The 24,476-nt window shown below is 43.0% G+C and overlaps 1 long non-coding RNA gene across 6 annotated transcripts in view; it reads right to left on the bottom strand.

Annotated features, from left to right (window-relative positions):
• LOC106510230 overlaps positions 6,446-24,476 on the bottom strand; it is a 30,833-nt gene continuing 12,802 nt past the window's right edge. Inside the window, exons 4-5 of one of the 6 annotated variants that reach the window (XR_002343622.1) lie at positions 13,266-13,409; positions 6,446-6,746 (exon numbers count right to left, since the gene is read on the bottom strand). This is a non-coding gene — a long non-coding RNA (uncharacterized LOC106510230). Of the gene's footprint in view, positions 6,747-11,551; positions 13,410-13,706; positions 13,901-16,796; positions 18,123-18,852; positions 19,404-24,476 lie in introns of those variants that run through there. The other 5 variants (XR_002343621.1, XR_002343623.1, XR_002343620.1 and 2 more) reach the window with 5 other exon arrangements.

The following is a 24,476-nucleotide window of genomic DNA, read 5'->3' as shown; positions in this document are numbered from 1 at the left end:
TCCTTGTCCTGACCGTAGACACAGAACATTCCCTCCCTTCAACCCTCTCTCCTTTGGAGAAGGATTATGGTTCAATACCAACATCAAATATTTGGTTAGGTCTGAATAAGAAGTTGTTTAAACCTTTTTATTTCTGGTTTTAAAAAGAGGACAAAAAAAAAAAAAAAATCCCAGACATCTTCCCTTTAGCATTATTTCCAACGATGTCTCTTTTTTCTCATCCACTTTTAAAATGTGGATTTTAAAACCTCTCTACAGGAGGTTAAGTTCTAAGCCACCCTCTATATTCAACCACTCATTCACAGCTATTACCACTGCCTTGGGCCTTGTCCTCTGGGGACCATTTTGACGATGAAACTGAACGCTGAGTTCTGAACAGTCTTCCAACCAGACCCAAAGCCACAGTACAGTGCAAGACTTGTTTCAGAGGAAAGACGGCAATGCCTTTCTAAGAATGTGTTTATTAATTCCCGGTAGAGGACAGAAACTTCTTTAATATGAAGAGTATGCATTTCTTCCTCACAATTTCTATAGCCCACAATTAACAAGGAAACTTATCATTAGGAAAAAGGATAAACGTAACTTCCATGCCAAAAAATTGGAAAAGGAAAAATGTGCTAGATCATATGACGCCACTAAATGTTTCCTAACAATGAATTGAGGAGTTCCTGTTGTGGCTCAGTGGGTTAAGGACTTGACATTTTCTCTGTGAGGGTGTGGGTTTGATCCCTGGCCTTGCTCAGTGGGTTAAGGATCTGGCGTCGCTGCAAGCTGCAACATAGGTCACAGGTGCAACTCAGATCCAGGGTGGCCATGGCTGTGGCGTGGGCCTCAGCTGCAGTTCTGATTCCACCCTAGTCTGGGAACTTCCCTATGCTGCAGTTGCAGCCATAAAAAGAAAACAAAACAATAAATGGATACATTGTTATTGTTATTTGGAAAAAACTAAGACTGCTCTGATACCCCAGTCCAGTTTATTCAATTCAAAATTTAAAACCATCAAAATTGGCATCATTCATATTGAAAAATTCCTTTTTTTTTTTTTTAATACTTTGCCTGGCCTTAGTAGGCTATGATGCTCACTGGAATAGAACTTCAAGGGCGAGGAGGAATAAACAGGGTCTAAAGTTTTCTGTGATTCTGTAGCCCTTTAATCATTGTGTTCCTAGAACAGGAGAAGAGTGGGGATAGACAAAAGCAGCTTCAGGGAACTAGCTCCTTCGGAACATAAACCACAGTCCCCGTGCAAATTCTATTTTAACAATAGCCACAATAGTCCTTTCTAAAGTATTGCCTCATCTTTAATATTTTAAACCCGATGCCTTAAGTGATATACTGGTTATTTTCTTCTCTCTAGATGATTCTTGCTTTGATGAGTTGCTTTATGTCTCAGGGTTTCAGCAGATGGTCTGCTGGGTATGGCAAAAACATTTCGCATTTGGCTGCCGAGATTCCTGTACACTTCTGACAAGCTGTTGGATTTAGGGTAGAGCAAGATTTTCTCTGAATGTGCTTCTTTGTTCTATCTTGGGGTTTAAAATAATTTTCTTATAAATCCTCAACCTTTTTTTCTTATTGGAAGTGAATGAAAAACAAGCAGAAAACTTATTATAGCTTACTTTTCGCCTAAGCAGCACAAAAGAAGATCCTTTAAAATCCATAATCTTTGTGTCTGAAAAGTTTGTCGATTTTGGTTTCTTACAAATTAAAAGGTAAGGACACCAAGTCGTATTATGGAAAAATAATTTGAAAGAGGGTTTTCCAAGATGGGAGCATAGTAAGTACTTAACGAACTCAGGTTCATTACTTTCTCTTGAGGCCATCAGGGAGGTCTTCCTTCTTCTGCCCACAAAATTATTATTGTGCCAAAGTTCTCCTTGCAGCCCTCACACACTTGGGATCATTATGCTTAATGGGCATCTGGTTACTGAATGCGTTTGAAATTGGACTTGCGAGGCCATGGCTGTATTCATTATTGGGAGGGGGCGGTGGGGAGCAGCACAGGCTGTGGCCAGGAGCATGGCCAGATCTGTGGTGGAGCCCAGTGTTCCCAGGTGGGTCACTGCATTTCTCTGGGCATCTATGTCCTCACGCATAAAAACGGAAGAAATTATACCCACTTCAAAAGGGGTCGGTAAAAACAGCGATTATGCATGTAGAGCCCAGCCCAGTAACATACCTTACAAAGGCTCAGTGATTGGGTGGTGCTGTTATTACTGTCATTATTGTCAGATGCCCAAAGTGTCAGAGGAGAAAAGCAATATTTTAATTTATTTATAATAAAGATGTGTCTTCTGCATCTATCTACGAAATTAGCACTTTCTACATGTGCTAGGAAGAATATGACAAACCTTTTTATTTTTTAGAGAAAATATACTGAAACGTTAGATTTTTATCAACTAAGTGACCAAAAATTATTTTTTATATGTTTACATGTATATGGAAGCAGGATAAGCACTGGGCGGCGGCGGGGGGAGGGGGGGATGCAAAAACAGAACAGTTCTGAGGCTTCGTGTAACATCTTCTCAAGCCTTCTAAGGTTCTGCCTTAAAGATCAACCGTTTAATTTTTTCCTCTGGCTTTTAAAATGTATGCTCTAATACACTGTCACTGCCCACCAGAGGTAATAGAAATCTATTAGAAAGAGCCAAGTGAAAGTGACATCACACTTTTTCATACTCTGTTTTCATGATATTCTATAAACTTAATCATTAAATGATATAATTAACCTACAAGGTGATAAAAACCAGAGCAAAGCAAAAACAGGTTTTTAAAAAAGGCTTCTTAGGGCATACGTGTCAACGACAAGCTCTAGCCCAGCTGAACCTTGTAATTTCATGTAGAGATTTTAATATGCTGCCTCTTGACTCTTTCTTTCTTACCTGGAGTTCAACGTACCCCATCCCAAATTGTCTTTGTTTGGGAAGAACTTAGCCCTTACTCATTCCCCGTCTTCCTGTACCATTTTCCTGCCGCCTCATTTCTACCTTTTCTCTGGAGCATCTTATTTAGCATCAGCCTGGTACATCTTTGCCCTAAAATCCCTACTTTTCTTCCTCACTTAGATAGGCTGGCTTAATTCAATCCTTCCTTCTTTTTTCCTCACAAAATATGCAGCATATACAGGCATACTTCATCCTATTGCACTTGGCTTTTTCGTGCTTCCTGGATACTGCATTTTTTTTAAAAAACAAATTAAAGGGAAACCCTGCACAGAGCAAGTCTATTGGCACCATCTTCCCAATAGCATTTGTTTACTTCATGTCTCTGTGCCACATGTTAGTAATTCTTGCAATAGTTCAAGATTATTATTATTATTATTATTATTATATTTGTACGGTGCTCTGGGATCAGTGACCTTTGATATTTACCATCGTTGTTGTTTTGGGGCACCAGGAAGCACGCCCACATAAGACAGCAAACTAGCAAACTTAACTTGGTAAGTCTTGTGTGTGTTCTATCTGCTCCACAAGCCAGCTCTTCTCCCATCTCTCTCCCTCTCCTTAGGCCTCTCTATTCCCCAAGACACAACAGTACTGAAATTAGGCCAATCAGTAAACCTTTAGGGGTCTCTCCAAGTGTTGAATTGAAGGGAAGAGTTGAACATCTCTCACTTTACATCCAAAGCTAGAAATAGTTAAGCTTAGTGAAGAAAGCAGGTTGAAAAGCCAAGCCAGGCCAAAAGCTAGACTTCTTGTGTCAAAGAGTTAGCTAAGTTGTGAATGCAAAGGAAAAGAAACTCTAAGTGTGACTCCAGGAGTTCCCGCTGTGGTGTAATGGGATCAGTAGCATCTCTGCAGCACCAGGACACAGGTTCAATCCTCAGCCCAGCACAGTGGGTTAAAAGATCCAGCACTGCTGCAGCTGTGGTGTAGGTTGCAGCTGTAGCTTGGATCTTAGCCCTTGCCCACAAACTCCATATGCCACCCGGTGGCCAAAAAAAAGTGTGACTCCAGTAAACACATGAATAATAAGAAAGAAAAACAGTCTTACTGCTGATAAGGAGAACGTTTTAGTGGTTTCAAAAGAAGATCAAACCTGCCATGACATTCACGTAAACCAAAGCCTAATCCAGAGTAAAACCCTGACTTTCTTCAATTCTGTGAAGGCTGAGAGAGGTGAGGAAGCTGCAGGAAAGAAGTTTGAAGGTACCAGAGGTTGGTTCATGAGGTTTTAGGAAAGAAGTCAGTTCCAAAACATGAAAATGCAAGATGAAGCTGCAGGTGCTGATGCGGAGGCTGTAGCTAATTATCCAGAAGATCGAGCTAAGATCGTTAATGACACTAACTACACTAAACAGCAGATTTTCAGTACAGACAAAAACGGCTTCAAGGTGGAAGAAGATGCCCTCTAGGGCTTACACGCTGGAGACCAGAAGTCAATGCCTGGCTTCAAAGCTTGAAAGGAAAGGCTGACTCTCTTGTTAAGGGCTAAGACAGCTTGTGGCTTGCAGCTGAAGCCAGTGCTCATTTTCCATTCTGAAAATCCTAGGGCCCTAAAAATCAGGCTAAGTCTACTTTTCTGCCTGTGCTCTATCAAAACAAGGTCTGGATGAAAGCACGTCTGTTTACAACATGATTTACTGAATATTTTAAGCTCACTGTTGAGACTATTCAAAAAAAGAGAGAGATTCCTTTCAAAATACTACTGCTCATTGACACTGCGTAGGGTCCCCCAAGAATTCCGATGGAGATGGACAGTGAGATTCGTGTTGTTTTCGTGCCTGCTAACACAGCATCCATTCTGCAACCCATGAGTCGAGAAGTAATTTTGATTTTCAAGTCTTATTACTCAAGAAATACATTTCCAATGGCTATAGCTGCCACAGAGAATCATTCCTCTGATAGATCTGGGCAAGGGACATTGAAAACCTTCCAGAAAGGATTTATCATTCTAAATGCCATTAAGAACATTCATGATTCATGGGGAAAGATCAAAATATCTGTATTAACAGGGGTTGAAGAGAACTTGATTCCAACATTTATGAATGATTTTGAGGAATCTGAGATTTCAGTGGAGGAAGCAACTGCAAAGATGGTAGAAATAGCAAAAGTGGTTAACGAACCCTATTAGGATCCATGAGGATGTGGGTTTGATCCCTAGCCTCACTCAGTGGATTAAGGATCCAGTGTTGCCATGAGCTGTGGTGGCTGTGCTGTAGGCCAGGAGCTGTAGCTCCAACTGGATCCCTAGCCTGGAAACTTCCAAATGCTTCGGGTGCATCCCTAAAAAGCAAAAAAAAAAAAAAAAAAGTTTATTTTACTGTCAATCAGGTATTTCCCGTGTGTTATTTTTCAATATTTGTGATGAATTTCTCCCTTTCTCTACTTTAGGATAAAAAATATACTGTTACAAAAGACTGTCTTGGGCTAAAGTAACATTTATGTGGCAGTTCTTTGTTGTAAAAAGGTAAGTGACCCATTAAAAATTACCCCACTCCCACTGAGCATCAAATGTAAACCAGTGAATTTATTTACACTGCCCCACGTGACAGATAGATCTCCTTACCACTAGATGGCCTGATTCTCTCAAAAAATGAATAAGAGCAATTTAATATTGAGACTTTGGCGTTAATTGACCTATAAGTAAGAGAGAACTAAGTTCAAGTAAGGAGACAGGACTGAAATATTTTCATTGTAATGAATGAGCTTTAATTAACTTGTCCTGATACATTTTTTACAGTTATTCCCACTTCTACTATTATTATTTCAATTAATATCCCTCCGTTTTGTTTTTCGACATGATATATGCTATTTGCCTTTTAAAATTCTCAGACTATCTTGCTGTGGTAACGATTAGGAATGAGCTGTCTAATTCCTATTATCACACATTTTTTCAAACCACATGATTATAGTTTCATCATTGAAAAATAGATACTCATTGTCTTGGAAGCCTTTCATTAAGGAAAAAACATGAGGAGGTGTCATTAAAAAAAAAAAAAGACTACATGCCTTTCATTAAAGTCCTCTGGAGAGAGTTCCTGCTGTGGCCTAGGGGTAAACATCCAACTTGTCTCTGGGGAGGCGCCGGTGTGATGCCCACCCCTGCACAGTGGGTTAAGGATCTGGTGTTGCCACAGCTGTGGCACAGGTCACAGCTTGGCTAGGATTTTGATCCCTGACCTGGGAATTTCCAAATGCTATGGGGGTAGATGAAAAAGAAAAAAAAAATCCTTTGGCGTTCTTAAAATGAAATAAATTCTTTCTTTTTTTTTTTTTTAATCTTTTTGTTTTTTTGCCATTTCTTGGGCCGCTCCCGCAGCATATGGAGGCTCCCAGGCTAGGGGGTCAAACCGGAGCTGTAGCCACTAGCCCATGCCACAGCTGCAGCAACTCGGGATCCGAGCCCCACCTGCGACCTACACCACAGCTCATGGCAACGCCGGATCCTTAATCCACTGAGCAAGGCCAGGGATCCAACATGCAACCTCATGGATTCGTTAACCACTGCTCCACGACGGGAACTCCTGAAATAAATTCTTTAATAAATAAAATCCTTTAGTAAATACCTTAGATCTAATTTTCTCTCCCTTTACATTCATAGCACTTGCAATGATTCAGGGCTTGAGCCTTCATTCTGCAAGCTAATGCGGAGACCTAGTCCTCTCCTAAGGGCAGCTTCCCTTCACTTATGTCCCTTCTCCTTAGGACCGAGACCACAGGATGGACAAGGAAAAAGCAAACGCTCGGGTCTTTTCGAAATGCGCTCGTGGAATGTAGATGACTGGTGTTGCCCTCGCTCACATCCTGTGTTTTGAAAGGAAGCAGATAGAAAAGAATTAAAGATGAGCTATGTCAGGCACAGCTCCATACTCGGCCCCACGGGCATAGCTAGACTGAGTCAGGTTCTGCTTTGAAAAAGCAGAAACAGAGGCTCTCTTGTCCAGGTTCCTGGAATTTCCCTCCATTCGTATTTGCGAGCATGAGTAGAACGGCCTGACCTTTGGTGCTTTTCCCTGATCGTTCCATTCTGTGAGCCCAGAAAAGGAGCACCACATGGACACAGACGATGTACGTGCTTCTGTAAAATCTCCATTTTATTGGACAGTCTTGGGCTTGCCTTATTTCTTGAAAAGCACATGCAGGTTAGGGCTACTCTTGCTGCATTCACAGAAGCTCAGACTTACTGAAATACTCCCAATTAATCTACCAACCACAGAGAGATAAAGTGAATATAACAGCAATTGCCTTGCCGAGTTATTAGAGGATATTAACATTATTAGAGGATTACAGACCTAGGTAATGGGTACAACACAATGTCTTGCACAGTCATAGATGCTCAGTAAATGATTATCACCGTCATTCAATTGAACTATAGTAAAATATATTCAGCCATGACAGCAGTCTTAATTACTTAATTATTTACAGTATTTACTAACAAACTTATTGTCATCATTAGATAATTCAGAAGGAGCCTCAGAACCTGGAAGTATCTCCAGGTCATTGTCCCTTATACCCAGTTGGTCGCCATTATCGCCTACAGCTCTGAAAGCACCTAGCGGCCCTGTATAAGCTACAACAAGCGGGCTTCAAAGCCCCACCCGAGACCTTTTAGAATTTCTACCGCACTCCGTCCGCCCTCTCTCCTTCCAAGTCCTTATCTCCCTTCCATATCCTGTTTCTTCCCTTTCCCCCACCCCAGTGGGTCAGTAATCTTGATCATAGTCCTTTGCCCTAGCTATGACCTTAGCATCCTTCAAGCCACAGTGTCTGGAAGGTCAGCAAAAGGTCGTACCCAATGTGCCACCTCCACCCTTGCTGATGGTGGAGAAAGATTGGGTACCGGACTGCACCGATTTTGGCACAAGTAACAGATACATTGCGAATTAGCTTTAGCAAAAGGATTTTTTTTTAATTTTTAATTTTATTGATTGATTTATTGATTTTGTCTTTTTAGGGCCGCACCTATGGCACATGGAAGTTCCCAGGCTAGGGGTCAAATCGGAGCTGCAGCTACTGGCCTACACCACAGCTCACAGCAACGCCGGATCCTTAACCCACTGAACGGGGCCAGGGATTGAATCTGTGGTCTCATGGGTCCTAGTTAGGTTTGCTACCACTGAGCCACAATGGGAACTCCAAAAGGAATTTATTGGCAATGATTCTGACTCCAATCCCAATGTGTGTGTGTGTTGGTGGGGTGGTTCCCACATCACTAAGCAGTTCTCCTACAGCAGCTGAGTGTCTACAATTTGATCCAACTCTACCTGGGGACAGAGTCAGATCCCGAAGGTTAAGGTCTCATCCCACAGAACTGCCTTCACTCGTTATCACCTGGGCTTCTGACTGACCAGTGATACACTGCAAGTTCCAAAAACCCCTTTCGTGGGCTTAAATAATTTTCTAGAGATGCTCGCAGAACTCAGAGAGACATTTTACTTGCCAGATCAGTGATGTGTTGTAAAAGGATACAATTCAGGAACAGCCGGGTGGAAGAGATGCTTCGCAAGGTGGGTGGCAAAGGGCGTAGAGCTTCCATGCGCTCTCCCAGCATGCCCTGCTCCCCAGATCTCCACCCATCCTTTAGGGGTTTTCTGGTGTCCTCATTACGTCTCCAAATCACTGGCTATGAGCGATTGATTTAACCCCTCAGAGACAATGGTGGGGAATGAAATTTCCAACCCTCTAATCACATGGTTAGTTCTCCTGGCAACCAGCCCTTATCCTCAGGTGGGGTCCACCATCCGCCTAAGAGACCTTTATGGCTGTCCTCACTGCAGAAATTCCAAGGGTTTTAGAGGCTCTGGGCTAGAAATGGGGATGAAGACCAAATACATACAACTTACTGTAAATCACAATATCACAATTGGAAACTGTGATGGTTTTACGGACTCAAAGGGCAAGAACTGAAACAGGACCTCAAGGAAGAACTGGAACCAGGGACCAGAAAATTATCAAGAAACTAGGCCTCACTTTCACCCCCATCTATCTCTATTTTTCTTCCAAAGCTGCCCTCAGTTTAATCTTCATGTAGCCAACATAGCTTCCATATTTATACCATCTTTGCTCATGGGAAGATGTCAAACTTACGAGATGACTCAATCCAAATTTCGAATTCTCAGGAAAGGATGTGACTGGTCCGGTTTAGGTCAGGTATAACCCACCTTGGTCCAGTCAGCTACGGACAAGGGGCAGATTCAGGTAATACATACATGGCAACTCAGGGTCCACTTTTAGGTCCTCAGAGAAGAGCTGAGCCATCAGACCTGAATGCTATCTCCTCTTCGTCCCTTCTTTTCCGTGCCCATCGCCACTGCTCTTGGCGCTTCAAGTCAGAGAGGGCTTCCCATTCACTTCCCCCAAAGCTTTCCTCTTTCTTTTCTTATACATCTGACTGTTTTCATTCACTTGCAGTTGTTTCTGTTGGTTTTTTTTTTAATTGCGGTATAATTGATATCTAACACCATGTTAGTTTCCGGGGCCAACATGATGGTTACAGATGTGTATACACTGTGCAATGATCCTCAAAATAAGTCCTGACAGGTGTGAGGTGATATCTCATTGTGGCTTTGATTTGCTTTTCCCCAATGATTAGAGAGGTTGAGCATGTTTTTCACCTCTTTAATTTTAAATTCTGGTTTCATTCTCCAGCTTCTATTTTTGCTCCTGGTCTCTGATTTTTGTGACCCTTGACCACAAAAATAGTAATCTGTCACTATACATAGCTATGAAACCTTTAGAAAAAAAGGTGATGAAAACCTTCACACTTTGCTCTCTTAGCAACTTGCAAATATGCAATTCAGTGTTATTAACTGCAGCCATCCTGCTACACCGTACCACCTCATGACATTTACCTTAGGACCAGAAGTCTGTACCTTTTAACCCCCTTCAGTGTTTTACCCAACTCCCACCCCCGACCCCTTTGGCAACCACCAATCTATTCTCTTTATCTGTGAGTTTGGTTAGTTTGTTTTCTTTTTCTTTTTCTTTTTTTTTTTTTTTTTTTTTTTTTTGCTTTTTTAGAGCTGCACCTGCAGCATATGGAAGTTCCCAGGCTAGGGGTCACATTGGAGCTGTAGCCTCTGGCCTACACCACAGCCACAGCGATGTGGGATCTGAGCCACGTCTGCGACCTACACCACAGCTCAAGGCAACACCGGATCCTTAACCCACTGAGCAAGGGCAGGGACCGAACCCGCATCCTCATGGATCCTAATCGGGTTCGTTAACCTCTGAGCCACAAAGGGAACTCCTGGTTATTTTGTTTTCTTTTGCTTATTTTGCTTTGATTTTAAATTTCACATATAAGTGAAACCATACAGTATTTGTCTTTCTTTGTGATTTATTTCACTTAGCAAATGCCCTCCAGGTCCATCATGCTGTCACAAGAGGCAAGAGTCCATCTTTTTTATGACTGAACAGTATTCTGCTGTGTATATGTGCCATATCTTCCTTATCCATTCATCATCTATCAATGGACACGTATGGTGTTTCCATATCTTGGCTGTTGTAAATAACGCCACAAGGAACAAGGGTTGCACGTGTCTTTTCAAAGTAGTGTTGTCATCTTCTTCAGATAACCACTCGGAAGTGGAATTACGGGATTGCCCAGTAGCTGTTCTTAATTGTTTCGGGACCCTCCACACTGTTCTCCTTTGGGGCTGCACCGATTACATTCCCACAGTGCGCAAGCACGCCTTTTCCACATCCTCATGGGCATCTGTCATCTCTTGTCTTTCGGGCGCAGTCATTCTGACAGGTGTGAGGTGATGTCTCATTGTGGCTTTGATTTACTTTTCCCCGATGATTAGAGAGGCTGCGCATGTTTTTCACCTCTTTAATTTTAAATTCTGGTTTCATTCTCCAGCTTCTGTTTCTGCTCCTGGTCTCTGATTTTTGTGACCCTTGACCACTCAGCTGGCACATTAAACAACTTTCCCTTATGACTTGCGAGTCAGCTCACGTCTCTTGGCCCAGAAAATTCACTAGCCATCTCAGACGAAGGGCCCTGCCATAGTCCCAACCCCTCAGAACCCTACCCCTGCTTCCCTGCCCATTTCAGCAAAGGTCCCAGGAACGGGGAGAGGGAGAATGAGCCTGCAAACTGCTTCCACATGAGAACACTGTTACTGACACACTCCTCGGATCACGTCATTCCTTGCCTCAACAATTCTTCCATGATTCTTTAGCCTGATATTCCAAGATCTTTCAGCATCAGGCTCCAAACCATTTCCCCAGCCTTTTCTCAATTTCCTTAATGAAGATTCTAATCTGTGCACATTCCCTGAAGGCTTTGCACAGAGTCATATGGCAGGTCTATTGTATCCTTGGCACCTGCAGGGCCGTACCTACCTGTTGCCTGTATGAATAAATGCACAGGAAAGGTAGGTCTAGGAGTTCCCATCGTGGCTCAGTGGTTAACGAATCTGACTAGGAACCATGAGGTTGCGGGTTCGATCCCTGGCCTTGCTCAGTGGGTTAGGGATCTGGCATTGCCGTGAGCTGTGGTGTAGGTCGAAGACATGGCTTGGATCCCATGTTGCTGTGGCTGTGGTATAGGCCAGTGGCTACAGCTCCGATTGGACCCCTAGCCTGGGAACCTCCATATGCCAAGGGAGCGGCCCAAAAAATGGCAAAAAGACAAAAAAAAAAAAAAGAGGAAAAGTAAGTCTGCTGGTCTGCTGTCACTTGATGTATTTGACCCTGAACGGTTTTCAGAGTATCGCTATATGGAAGATGGGAGAGATGACACTCAACCTGACTGACCAATGGCACATGTCGGTTTGGGTTTTTAAAGCAAAATTCTGAAAACAGCATATTTCCTATTTGTCTTTTTTTTTCCCCCATAAAAATAGAGTGCAGAACAGGAAGGGAAAACATCTCAGTTATTTTCATATGCTGGTTGTTTGAATTCCAAGATAAACAAAAGTTTACTGTATTCCTAAATGCATCCTTTACTAGATGCCAGTAACTTGGGCTGTATTGTGAAGCCGTCTGTAATTTTTTGCCGCTAGGATCTTTTGGCCTCTGGACAATACTGTTGCTTATCCTCTTTATCTCGCTTGGCCAAGTAAAATGAGACAAAGCCTGTTTTGTATGCCATAAGAGCAACCACTTCAAGTTAAATTCTTTCGAGTCTTTTCTCACATTATTTTGTGTCACAGAGACAAAATACCTTGACCTCCATTCTCTAAAATCTGCCTTTTGGAAGGTCGTAATGAATCACAATACTAAAAAATGATTTAAGCATAAACATATTTCGCCGACATATGAAGATACTCTTGTCAAAGGGATTTTTTTTTTTTTACTATTAAACAGACGACGTCTGTTTTAGCTCACCACATAAACTAAGCTTTACTGTGGGTATCAATAAACACTTGTTAAATGAATGAATATGGAAAGTCAGAGAATTATGCATTTCTAGTCAATGACAACCACATTAAATAGAGTGATGTATACGGGTCAATTAACTTCAAAAAATAATTAAAGAAAATAAAATACCTAGTGGAGTTAGCTAAATGTGTTCTATAATATTCATCCCATGCCTGTCTTTCTCCCCTTTTCTTCTCCTCTAAAAATGAAAACAGTGTTGAAAAAATGTTGGTCTTAAGATTTTTCACCATTGACATTACTAGATAAATTTCTAATGCTTATTTACTGCTTCCTTACTGGATTTTAAAATGTGTTTTGTCTTGGCATAGTGACCTTTACATTATTTTATTCAATTTTTTAACTGTCATGTATGCAAGATGGAGTTGGGGGAGGGGAGGCATGGTATCCTCGGCTTGAGTTCCTAAAACTGATGCTAGGAAAATTTTTGGAGGAAGCTTTCTCAGGCTACTTTAGTAGTGGCTACTTTAGAAGTGGTGATCACCGCTAATTAGAGGGTCATTCTGTCTTTGCCTTTTTAAAAATCATAATCCAAATCTCTTTAAAGATCCTTTAAATTTCAGAGGAAGATTTTTAATATCTATGATGCTCATTCTCGAAGCTAAGAGTCCAGTAACTTTCCACTTATAATATTGGAAATGTTATTGCCAAGTATGTTAAAATTATGCCAGTGGTTTCAAACTTGAAAAATGTATTTAGTTGTGCTAATAGTTAACATTTATTCAGGGTCCTTCCTCTGTCAGACACTATGGTGGGGCTTTAACGTGCATTATCTTACGTAAGCCTCACGATTACCCTGTTTGTGCCCATTACACAGGAAACAGGAACTGAGAAGCAAAGCAACGTGCTCAAGATCATACAGCTGGTGAATGGCAGGACCAGGATTTGAAACCAGATGTGTCTGATGCCAAAGCCTCCAGTTTTCAAATCTGCTACCTTGCAGTGAGGTCCCCGAGTACCACGGTCCTGATGGAGGGCATCTCAGAATGGCAAAGCCTTGAGCCAGGTGGATTCCGCCCACAGCTTCCTGGTCTTCGGTACAGATTGGTATTTGCCTGCTTGCCAGAGGCAGACGGAAACCTGAAGCGGAAAAACGAGTTCTTAGCTATTGCATGTCCTGGGTTAGTGCACAGCAGCAGCAGCTACATCTCTTGCCCTTTGGAAAATGGATTAAAACAGTGATGCTTAATTATGAGGTTTAGAGGAAAGAGAATGTGAAGTCTAAAGAGCTATTTTAAATTGTGGAAGCATGGGGGTATGGAGACGATTGTTTAAGGAGAAATAAAGGAATTCTCTTCCCTGACCTTCTTCACCCCAAAAGGAGAAAATAATCCACGAGCCTCCTGCTCGTGGATGCATCTGGATTTTCCTTTTTACCTGGTACTACAGGAATCAGACATCTCCGGGAATTCTTCAAAGTTCATTTGCTCCCAAAGGAGTGCAGAGGAATGGCCTGCTTTTAGATCCCTGTTTGTTGGTTTAAGCCAAGAAAGATGCTCCTAGACAGCAGTGGGAGTTGAGGACGTGCCTGAGTGCGGCCTGTGGTCCATTCATTTCCTTAGAGCTCCATCCTGCAGACGAGATGTCACCTTAAGTGTGTGTGTAGCATTTCTCCGTTTTGACCTTACTTCAATCTGGGCAGGTCATATGCAGCTATTTGCTTTTAACATGAACACCAGCCTTCCTCTTGCATCAGTGTTTCAATTCAGAGCCCTTGGGTATCCAATACTCCCAGCAAAGGGCTAGCATTTCCAGACTTAATTTTTTAGAAGTCATCACGGATGGCTCTTGAAAAGAAAAAACAAACTAGCATGGTACAGTGAAATTTTGAAGGCTGAGTATACAATGACTTTTCTTTTTTCTTTTTTTTTAGGGTTGCACTTGGGGCATACGGAAGTTCCTAGGCTAGGGGTTGAATTGGAGCTGCAGCTGCTGGCCTACACCATGGCCATGGCAACGCCAGATCCAAGCCGAGTTTGTGACCTACACCACCCCACTTAGCGGGGCCAGGGATCGAACCTGAGTCCTCACGGATACTAGTCCGGTTCCTAACCCACTGAGCCACAATGAGAACTCCTACAATAACTTTTTTTTAAGTTATTTTGCAAAACTCTGATTCAGTTCTTCCTTTCATGTTAAGTGGCATATATTTGTCTTGCGTGTGCACGTACACTCACAGATCTTCTAGAAGCTAGTCTTTAGTTTCATATTCCAGTCTCATTCCAACCCCATCACTATACTGCAACTGCTTTGCTAAGGTCATCAGAAGACTTCATATTGCAACATTCTAACATCTACTTTTAGTTCTTTCATCGTTGTTGCCAATCTAATTGAGTTCCTTATCCCTTTTATATAGCAAAAGATACATACATTTAGTCTAAATGAAGTGTCTTCCACCTCCTAACACGACAGGATAGATGCAAAGGATTTTTCCAAGACTCCTCACAGTCCCTACAAGATGTGTTGCTGCCATGACTGCTCTGCACCAGGCGGAATCTTACTAAATCCAAGACACTTTTTTGGAACTTACGTCACCATTCAGGAAGCACCTACGCACCTTTCTTTAAACAGTTTCTGGTTTTGGTTTCCATGTTAGCACACTCCTATTTCTTTTCTTTTCTTTTCTTTTTATTTTTTATTTTTTTTTTTTTTTTTAGCTCTTCTTTCTTAGTCTCTTATGTCAGCTTCTCCTCTGCTACCTGGCAATTAAATGTTAGTATTCCTCAGAATTCTGTCCTAGGCGCTGCACCCTTTCCTCTGAAAAAATTTCATCCATTGCCATGACTTCAATTGTCAAATCCCAAATTGGCATCTCTGGCACAGATCACACTTCTGAGCAACAGATCTGAACAGGGAACGGCCTGCAGGACATTTCACCATGAATGTTTCAAAGGCATCCTCGAGTCATGCAGTTTTCCCAAGACTGAACTCATGACCACTGCTTCTTGCCTCAGTATGTGGCTCCATTCTTCACCCGGTTACTCAAGTGGCAAACCGGGGGCTCGGCCTTGACTCTGACTTCTCCCTCATCCCTCCCATCCAGCCAGCCAAGCAAACTCTTGGCTATGATTTAGCACCCTCATCATCCAACGGAGGGCATGTCCTTGGCCACAGATGCGAGCATCCTAGTCCTTGGAATGGGTTCACCTCCTTGATGGGTCATCTAGTACCAAACACCGAAATGAGGAAAGATCATCACATCTGCAGCAAACACTCCCCGAATGATAGCAGTTCACTGCCAGATGGCCCAGCAGTAACACCGGCTGCAGGTGATGTGCAATTCCTGGCAGTAACACCAACCCCTTCCGTTCCTCTCTCGCAGCTGTATGACACATGGAACTCTCCCTGCTATAATCCATACTCAAATTTCATTTCCTAAGCAAGTATTCCAGTCCTTGGGACACTCACTCATTCTCCATCCGTCTTTGTGGGCTGATGAGCACGAACCACTAATGGCAAATACCTCTATGTTGTAAGGGTTGATAAAACCCAGTTTCTAAATCTACAGGGCTGAGAGCCAGATCATAGGCTGTGGTAAATTCACCAAGATAATCCACCCTTCGGGGCCTCTTGAAAGATGGCCAATGGATCTTGCCTGGAGATGGCCATGTGCTTTCTATTTGAAATGTCTCTGGAGGGCTTCTTGGGCAGACGCCTAAACCCTTAAAATGTTTGTTGAAAAAAAATATACAAAGTTGCTTGATTTAGTATAAGACATGCAGAGACTTCCTTTAGTGATGGGGATTATTTGCAAAAAACATGCTGGAATCATGAATAGCAGAGGGAGTTGCTTCACCAACCATTCAGAGAACCTGGATGTGGTTTTCCTCCTACACTGGAAAATATAGTAGCTACACAGAGAATTAAGAACATGGCATTCTGGGGGCTCACTTCAGCAGCACCTATACTAAAATTGGGATAATACAGAGAAGATTAGCATGGCTGCTGCACAAGGATGACACACAAATTCATGAAGCATTCCATATTAAAAAAAAAATATGTGGTATTTCTCATGATAGCAACCTGAATATAAATGTCTTTATTCATCTAACATTTTATCCTCCCCTCAAAGAGGACTGACCACCATATGAAATATGCCTTTGGGGTCCAGTTTGTGACAAGGAACCTTGGAGATGGCTTGACCCAAATACAGTTGACTCTGGCACATACAGAGCCTGTCCAGTTGAGTTTATTAAGGCTGGGACACTGAATACATTCACTAAAAGCAAGACTTGGAAACAACCTAAATACCCATTGACAGATGAATGGATAAAGAAGATGTGGTACATATATGCAATGGAATATTACTCAGCCATAAAAAATAACGAAATAGTGCCATTTGCAATGACATCAGTGGACCTAGAGATTATCACACTAAATGAAATAAGTCAGAAAGAGAAAGACAAATACCATATGATATCACTTGAATGTGAAATCTAAAATATGATACAAATGAACTTATTTACAAAACAGAAACAGACCCACAGACACAGAAAACAAATGTATGGTTACCAAAGGGGAAGGGGTAGGGAGGGATAAATTAGGAGTTTGGGCATAGCAGATACAAACTACAATATACAACACCACAATGTACAAAACAGAACAAGGTCCAATTGTTTAACACTGGGAACGATATTCAATATCCTTAATAAACCATACAGGAAAAGAATATGAAAAAGAACATGAACATATATGTATAAGTGAATCACCTTACTGTACATCAGAAACAAACACAACATTATAAATCAATTACATTTCAATTTAACCCCCCCCAAAGAAAGGTAAAAGAAAAAAAATGTAAAAAGAGAAAAAGAAAAAAGCAAGCAAGCAAGCATCCTGCCGGGATCGTTGCAGCCTACACAGGAAACAACTGGCTGTTCTCTGTGTGTGGCAGGTATTTCAAAGCTTCAAGGACGCCTCCTGTGGCCCATCCAGAAACCACAGACTACTTTAGGAGCTCAGACTGACGAGAAGCAATGAGGCTAAAATAGACAGAGGACTTCAAGGAGGAAACAGCTTCCCCTGAGTACAAGGGGAGAAGGGAGGTCGTTCCAGGCAAAGACAAGGTTTGGCAGCAAAAATCAGCGTTAAGGAAACCAGCCTGCAGGGAGCAGAGGGTACACATCAGGCCACGGTTTAGGAAAACAGGTTAAATGGAGTGTTGATGCTCGGTTGTGCAGGTCCTTGGAAGCCAGAAAAAGGAGTTTAACCTTGATATGTTTGGGAAAAGGGAGCATCACAAGGACAGCTTAGAGAGTGGAGACCAACAACGAGGAAGGCCAAGCAGGTGACTATTGTTAGTAACCAGAATCTAAGGATGGGAGCTAAACCGGTTGCTGTAAGAAAGAGAAGCATTTCTGAGAGGAACATGGGACAGAGTAAACAACCCAATTCACATAACCAGCCACGATGCAGAAGAGAGAGTGGAGGACGTGGCACCACGAACCTCTCCACGGCGTCCATGAAACACGCGCGAGACCCCCCCCTTGGCTTTCATTCATCACACAAGCCTTGACTCAAAATTCCAGAACGTTTTCCTGTTCCCCATCCGAGTCATAGAACTTCTTGCAAAAGGAGAAAGAGGATGTGTGTTGCTGTTATCATTATGAGGAGAGCCGGTCATCACACGGCCTTGGTCACAGAAACTGCTTCCCGCTTGCTTTTCACAGGTACTGTGTTCTTCCTTTTCTTTGCTTATGGCTATTTCACCCCAAACAATTCAACCAAAAGACCAGGCTTCTCCCACACCTGCCCCTGCTTCCTGCTTCATTCTTTCTTCCATCTTGGATTCCACTATTGCAAAACAACAGAGAAGTCCAGAGGAAAGATTTTGCTTTGCCTAGCCAATAAAACATACCTCCTGTTTTATTTGCAGTGGGGAATATGCCATCTATTTTCACTTCCCAGCCCTCACCCCCCAGGCAGAATCTGCTGTCTCCTGGGAATTTCCCCCAAATATGGGAAATACTAGCAACAGACATTTAATGAGGGCCCAGTAGGATATGCTCAGTTTCCTGTCTCTTTATTAGGAACTGGGGTATTTTTTCTTCTCCACATCAGACCTGAAGGAAAGGGTGAGGTCTTTCATGTTTCCAATAGTCTCCACGGATAACTTACTTAATGTCCCAAAGATAACAAATTATAGGAGTAGGCATCATTTAAACAAAATGCCCCTCACACAATTTTTATATACTTGTCTTGATAACAATTTGATTACAAGTTACACACTATCCAGTTTTGATGTAAATATAGTCGCAATTTAAAAATCCTTATCCACTTTGCCATGTTCTACAAGTTCCTCAAAGCAAAGAACAATTCAGTTTTATTTTGGAAATACTGCTCATTAGGAAACAGAACTTAGTTCATAATGCTTATGTGGTCTCTTAAAATTATTTGAATAATAGACATACATAAATTTGCCGGAATAGGGTCAATATATTTTTTCCCTAAAAGTGACTTTTTACCATTTATATTTTATAGTAAATATACTATCGAGTGAGACATTTGAAAGAGTAACTGTAGTGCCATGTACACAAAAAAGTTTATTTATTAATGAAAATAAAAGAACTACATTTCCTAAGAAGAAAGCTGAAAAACAGCATTCCATACATGACAGTAAAGGTTTCCAGGGACAACCTTCCAGCAACAAGAAGAAATGAAAGAAGGCAGGGTTATTCTAAGCCATAGAGTGAGTTCACTAGGTTCTAGGACGACTGGTTGACCTGCTGACTCCCTGAGCATCCCTGCCAACTCTTCAAAAGGTAAGAGGTGCTTCAGGGAGCAGGGCCAAGGGCAGGGGATCTGTGTTTCCTGGAAATCACCGTGGCGTCGGGTCTTTTCGGAATTGAATCAGCTTCATGGGATACAAACACACAGACATATATGCTATCTATGGAAAACATATACAAGTCTGGTAATTTGACTAGAAATTGTCTTAGTGGACGATCACAGAGTGTTTGAAAGGAGGGTTTTATCTGGGGGCATATATTTGTATTCTACTCATGGATAATTAAGAACTCTACCTTGATACAAAGCGTAGAACCACTGATGATTTGAGATGCTCTTTGAAACAAGCTGAAAGGACAAAAGTTTATAAAACCACAGTGATAAATGTGGATCATGAAACAAAAGGTGAAATAACTAAATAACACACACTTATTTATATACATATTGCAATTATGATGTTTATATCAAAGTATCCATTGTCTTACGTCATCCTAGATTTAAAAACAAAGATCCAGGGGTTCCGGTTGTGGCTCAATGGTAATGAACTCGACTGGTATCCGTGAGGATACGGGTTCGATCCCTGGCTCCATTCAGTGGGTTAAGGATCCGGCACTGCCATGACCCATGGTGTAGGTCACAGATGCCGACTGGGATCCCACGTTGCTGTAGCTGTGGCAGCTGCAGCTCTGATTTGACCCCTAGGCTGGGAACTTCCAAATGCCAGAGGTGTGGCCCCAAAACAAACAAACAAACAAGCAAACAAAAGATCCTTCTCAATCTCTGACTCTTGAGTTGACTGCACTGACTTTGACATTCAGAAAAACCTTGGGTAATTAAGGCTTTCGGTGTCTCTAGCCTAGCTTCGAAGGGGAATATTTTAACAAGCTTCTATAAACTAGACAGAGGGTAACCACATAACTTATTGTCCAAACCATGACAGTTTTGAGAGGAAAAAGGGGGCACTAGCCAGATGGCACATGAAGAAATGAGGCATAAACTGGTGTCTTCATCGTCCCTTTGAGAGATTTCTGCATCAGGGACATCCAGCACTTGCCTACACGTCCAGCATCCATCAATCAAATCACATGACCACCAAAATTACACACAACATATCTGTCAACTAGAGGGAAGATAAAAGACTTTCAAAGACTAAAGACAAAAGCGATGGCAGGTTATCGCCGGATGACTCTGCTTAAGATGTGCTAGAATAATATCTGTGAAGAATTCACAGATTATTTTTCTTTGACCCTGTCCCAGCTTTTAAAACTTTCCCTCCCTTGTCGCCTCTGGGAAGGGCTGTTACAGAAGAAAGCAGATTTAAAAAGAGACTCGTAGCTTTTAAGTTTCAAAACCTGGGCCCTGGGGGGAACTGAACAGACACCCAGCAGTTTTCAGAAAAAAAGAAAAAGAAGAAAAGAAACAAAAATCAGTAGCTGGCACCTAGAAAACAAACTTGTGATCGCCCAAGGGAGGCAGGGCGGGATAAGTTAGGAGTATGGGATTAGCAGGTACAAACTACTCTGCATAAAGGAGATAAGCAGTGAGGATTTACGGTATAGCACAGGGACACAGAGTCAGTATCTTGTCATAACCTGTAATGGAAAAAAATCTGAAAAAAAAATATAAAAGAAAATAAGAACCTGCCTTCAGGCCTGGAGGGTGGAAGGAGAGCAGAGCTGAGAGGAAAAGACAAGAGCGCAGAAGCTTGGGGTCCTTGGGAGAAGGGCGTCTGCACTTCCTCGCCCCATCCCGCAAGCTGAATTGAGATCTGCGGGAATCTACGGGATTTAGGAGAAGCAAGAGTGGAGGTGAAGTCCTGCGGGCGGGAAGAGCCTGGGGGAGAACGAGCACCTTCAACAGCCTTGCCCACATCCCCAAGGTGGTAGAGAAACCACGGGATGCCCTCATTGTGTCCAAGAGGGTACCCAGTGACTCTGACATCTTCCAGGGTTTTCCCCTCCCCAGCGTGTCCTGGCAACACCTGACTGAGCAGCAGCAGAATGAGAGCTGCTGCCCGAAGAGCCCGAACCACAGTGGGCTTTAGGAATAAGCCTGGGAGCTGACTGAGCATCCACTGAGGTGACAGTGGCCCCAGAAGATGTCAGTGTGGCCCGATGATGCCAACCTCACACCCCGCCACTCCTAGAACACAGGCACTACTGTGGGAAAAGGAAGGAGAAATGCCAATTTAACTGAAATTATGTTTCTGCCATCCCAGGGGGAGGCGCGACAACAGAACGTGGGTTGAGCTAGAGGAGGAGAAAGCCCTGTCCATTTCTTGTACACCTGTGTTGGTGGATGAGAATCTGAGCCCAGAACATAGACAAGGACGTTCAGGATGGCAGCAATAGTGCAACCTAGTCTAAAACAACGAAAAGGAAGAATGTCACCCGGAGCAGCTTTGAATCCAGCCCTCCTTCACCCACACGGTGAGTTCAAACAGGCCCTCTGCCGTGCCATTGCTTTTAAATCCACCTCTACACATTTTGTTAGGAAGACCTTTCAATGTCATTTCCTTGACACCATCTCCGTCCTTCTCTCTCCAAGGCCCCTGCCTCAGCTCAGACATGCGTCATGTCTCTTTGCACTAACATATTAATAATAACAATATCGGCAACAACAAACTAACATTTATTTGGACCCTCATGTGGCAGACATTGTGCTGTTTTCTGTGTCTATTAACTCTTTCAGTTGTCACATCAATCCTATGAGGTACTTGCTGTCTTTATCCCCATTTCACAGATGAGAAAACTGAGATGCCAAGAGGCCAGGTAAATTGTCCATGGCCATAAAGCTAGAAAATGGGAAGCCAGAAAATCTGGGCTCAGCATCTTCCCCCAGAGCTATTTCAAAGGACTATTTTTATACCCCCTCGTCCTAGTTCCGAACTCCCCCTGCATCTGATATTGCGCCTCTCTCTTCCGCACCATTGCCTATGGAGTGTTTCTAAAGCAGAAATCCGAACAGAGTACGTCTTCCATAAAATCCCACAAAGGCTCCCCATTACCTCAGCATAAAATTAAACTTCTTAGAAAGCTGACATGATTTAGCTTCTGCCTGTCCAGTGTCATCCCACAGGCATATTTTCCTGGCAATATAGAATTTTCCTGACATGTAGTACTGGTAGTTATTCCCTGACCCAAGAGAATGGACAGGATGTCACACACACACACACACACACACACACACACACACACACCCCAATCCTCACCTGCTCCTTTTAAGAGTTCACGCGTATGACTCCTGGTTTTAGAAGCATGTTTCTAACATCCTAACCTAAAATATATAATACTAAATTCTAATCAATAACTGCCTTGTGGAGTTCCCATTGTGGCTCAGAGGAAACGAATCTAAATAGTATCCATGAGGACGGAGGTTCGATCCCTGGCCTCGCTCAGTGGGTTGGGGATTCAGCGTTGCTGTGAACTGTGGTGTAGGTCGCAGACGTGGCTCGGATCTGGTGTTGCTGTGGCTGTGGCACAGACCAGCAGCTACAGCTCCCTATCCTGGGAACCTCCATATGCTGCGGGTGCAGCCCTAAAAAGAAAATAAATAAATAAATAAATAACCGTTTTGTCTGATCATTGAATTTTTTCTCTATATTTCCCATTACATTGTGAGCATCCAAAAATCAGGCTATATTTTGTTTCTGTTTGTCTCAGGCCAGAAGGCGGCAGGCACTCAATACAACTGCCAAATGAAATACTTGATCAAAAATATCTTTCATATCCTTATCTGCTGCTCCATTCAACAATAATTTCACAAACATAGATGCCAGGCATGTGGAGATATTCTTAAATTCAATTCTCCCAGCAATACTGGAAGATAGCCATGAGCATTCCAGTTTTAACGATAAAGAAAACTGAGGCTGAGAGATGCACAGAGAACACAACAAGATTATGATATATTATCCGGCAGCATTTTCTGAGAATTGAAGATTACATAAACAAGTGCCAAGTTCTAAACACAGCAGCAGCAGCGCAGTGACTGGGGATCCTCACGGTTACTTATGGGTGGTAACTGCCACGGTTCCTTACTGTCTTACACGCCGGGGCCGCTTCCTTACTGTCTTACACACCAGGGCTGGTTCAGATGCACCAGATCTGCTCCTAACTTAAAACGAATGGCTCCTCTTCTTCCCTCAAGACTGCGACCTCCTTTCCTCGGCACTCATTCCCATCCTTGGTGCCCTCCCTTGGTGCCCTCCCTTGGTTCCCTCCCTGGGCTCCCACAAGGTCCGGATGTCTAATTTCTAGAGATCATTTCACACAATGAGACACAGGTCCCCTTTGGGACCTCCTGACCCTACTTTGGGGGGATACATTCTTACATTTTTCCCAGCATTTTAAAAGAATTTCCTTCCTGGCTTTAAGAAACTGGACGCTGCCCGCCTCTTGTCATGTTCAGGGTTGATGAATTGCAGCCTTGCCTGCGCGCAGTGGCGCCAGCCCAGCTCTGGGGGCTGTGAGACACCCAAGGAAGATGCCCTCAACCTTCAGTTCCGGGTCCCAGCCCCTCTCCACTAGCACCTGGAAACACGTGCTCTCTAAGGCTAACAGGGGACCGAAAAACCTGTGCTTCCCACTGTGGGGTAGGGTGGGGCTGGCGCTGCCCTACCCAAGAGAGCAGTCCCTAATTTGGGGGTACCAGTCCCAACTGCGCCCCCACCCTGCTGCGTGCCTCCCACCCCCACCCCTGGCACTTCCGTACCTTCTCAGGAACTTTAGTGAGAAGGAAAGGAAGAGGAAAAGAATGCAAAGAAAAGCCAGGACAGGGTCCCAGATGACCTCACACTCACCCAGCCAACAGGATCTAAACTGGAAGGTTCTAACGTTAGGAAAACGTATTATTCGAGGAGTGGACATGGAAGCCAATCAGTTCGATGGTGAATACACGTCATTGCATTTGGGCTCAGATGCAAATGTCTGCAGATGTGCCTGGAGTGAATCTTTGCATTTTTTTCCCTCCACCTTTCCTCCCACCCCCTAGCCCTTCTCTTTGCACAGGTGGTAGACAGAATCCAGGCAGACATCACCTCAAAGAAAAGAGGACACAGCAGGCCACAGACAAAAATTCTTGGCTTATGACTTTCAAATTCACAGGCTTAATGATAGTATTTTATCAAACCTCACATTTTACGTGTATTCTCTCGTTTAATCCCCATTCTAATTCTATTACTTTGTGTGGCGGGCGGATAGAATAATGGCCCCTCAAAGATCTCCATGCCCTAATCCCTGAAACCTGGGAGTATGTCACCTTAGATGGCCAAAGAAACTTTGCAGATGGGGTGAAGTAAAAGGTCTTTTGTTTGTTTTGTTTTGTTCTTGTTGTTTTGCTTTTTTAGGGCCGCCCCCGGGGGCATGTGGAGGGTCCCAGGCTAGCGGTCTAATTGGAGCTCCAGCTGCCAGCCTATGCCACAGC

The sequence above is a fragment of the Sus scrofa genome, chromosome 4 (genome assembly GCF_000003025.6).
Source record: "Sus scrofa isolate TJ Tabasco breed Duroc chromosome 4, Sscrofa11.1, whole genome shotgun sequence".
In the NCBI taxonomy this organism is placed as follows: domain Eukaryota; kingdom Metazoa; phylum Chordata; class Mammalia; order Artiodactyla; family Suidae; genus Sus; species Sus scrofa.
The sequence above is the reverse complement of the archived record's forward strand: the minus strand, read 5'-3'. Positions and strand labels throughout refer to the sequence as shown.